This window comes from Bidens hawaiensis, unplaced genomic scaffold, assembly GCF_021521415.1.
Source record: "Bidens hawaiensis isolate Kalapana, Puna unplaced genomic scaffold, B.hawaiensis_p1.1 tig00034770_1, whole genome shotgun sequence".
In the NCBI taxonomy this organism is placed as follows: Eukaryota; Viridiplantae; Streptophyta; class Magnoliopsida; order Asterales; family Asteraceae; genus Bidens; species Bidens hawaiensis.
Genome location: NW_027496048.1, coordinates 4,435 through 6,085, shown reverse-complemented (window position 1 = coordinate 6,085; position 1,651 = coordinate 4,435). Strand labels below are relative to the sequence as shown.

Sequence of the window (1,651 nt, the reverse complement as noted above, 5' to 3'; positions counted from 1 at the left end):
GACTAGACAAGTTGCGCTATTATCAAAATCACTACATGCGTGTTTTAGTGATTGCCAACAAGTTTAATGTGATCATTTATTCTTTAAAACCATCGATATCAAGGTGGTTTGCCTTGTTTCTTGCCGTGAAGAGGTCCAATAAGAGTTTCTGCACGGCATAGATGGTGATATATTAAGTTAACATAGATGCCATTTGATAAAATGTTAATAGGCTCTTTTCTCTTTGTTAACATCGACGCCATTAGAAGATTCTCATAATTGGTCGACTTCAACTAAGACTTAACTTTAATAAAAATAAAACAAAATCATTTATGGTGTATATATAATAATAAATAAAGCATTAATATAAAGTTAAAGCAAGTTGGCTTAAAAAACTTGAAATACGTTGCTTCGTCAATAATTAGCGGCCTTTGACAACCACATTTCCAAAATACAATGCAACTCAGAAAAGAAAAAAGTTGGTCCATCCACCATGCGATATGTTTGTTATCCTTATTCCCACATTTTTCTTTTCTTTTCTTTCATTTATTAATTTCCAACTTTGCCAGCCTGAAATTGAGAGCGAAATGTTGAATAAACAATCCAATAAAATAATAATAATAATAATTCCGCACAGTAATAACTAATAATAATAATAATAATAATAATAAATCATAAATAAAGTTCAACTAACATAATAATAATTAATCAAATTGACAATACCACCCCCTTAACTTTCCATCACATTTCACACCACCCCCTACCGGAACTCCACCACCGTCTTTCAGTTTCTTCACCTTCGCGCCATATGCTGAATCATTGAATTGAGTCAATTGATTAATTAAACCTTGAGTATCTTCGCAGCTCGAACAACCGGATTTTCACGAGCTATGGCTTCACGTCCAGCGGCTTTGTAGTCGTAGCTACAGTCGTGTCGATCGGAGTAACGGTGCTCGGAGCAGAACATCTCGCCGCAACGGCACGTGAATCCGATTAATCCGACCTTCTTCTTGCAACCGGAGCACCGATTCACCTCACGCTTCTTAGGACGGTTGGTTTTGTCATTCTCCAACGGCTCGTACGGCTCGGCTCGTCGTTTACGGCTCAGATCTGAGGCTTTTTCCGGTGAAGCGGCGGTGTTAGGTCTAAAGTCAACGAAGTCTTTGAGATCGGATCTACGGTCGTCGATATTGATTGGTGGTGAGCATAAGGTTAGGGTTTCGGGAACCTTGAGCTCGGTTTCTTCTTTCTCTCTCTTTTGAGCCATGGTGATGAGAGAGAGAGAGAGAGAGTGAAATGAATGGGGTGAAGAAGTAATAATAATAATAATAATAATAATAATAATAAGTTTAAAGGAGGTGTTTAATATTATTATTATTGTTATTATATGGGGAGATATAAAGGACCTGGCAGCCAGGGTTCGAGTCCTGATCTTACCCGGTTTTACCAGTTTTTTGTTGTCGTGTCGTTTGGTATGTGTGAGGGTCGGGTTTTATTCGGAAAATCCCTCAATAGATAGACCGCTAGGGCTCCGTCCGTCCGGACTCGTTGCCAGCTCGGGCTACCTTTAGGTAATTGAGGCCGCGTACGGAGGACCCGACGTTAGTTAGTTGTTTGTTTCAAAAAAGAATTATTATTATTATTACTATTATGACGTAAATGCCCTTGGTGT

At 38.6% G+C, this 1,651-nt stretch overlaps 1 pseudogene; it reads right to left on the bottom strand.

Moving 5' to 3' along the window:
* Positions 1 to 626: 626 nt before the first annotated feature.
* LOC143586700 (zinc finger A20 and AN1 domain-containing stress-associated protein 5 pseudogene) lies at positions 627 to 1,294 on the bottom strand (annotated as a pseudogene).
* Between the last annotated feature and the right edge of the window lie 357 nt (positions 1,295 to 1,651).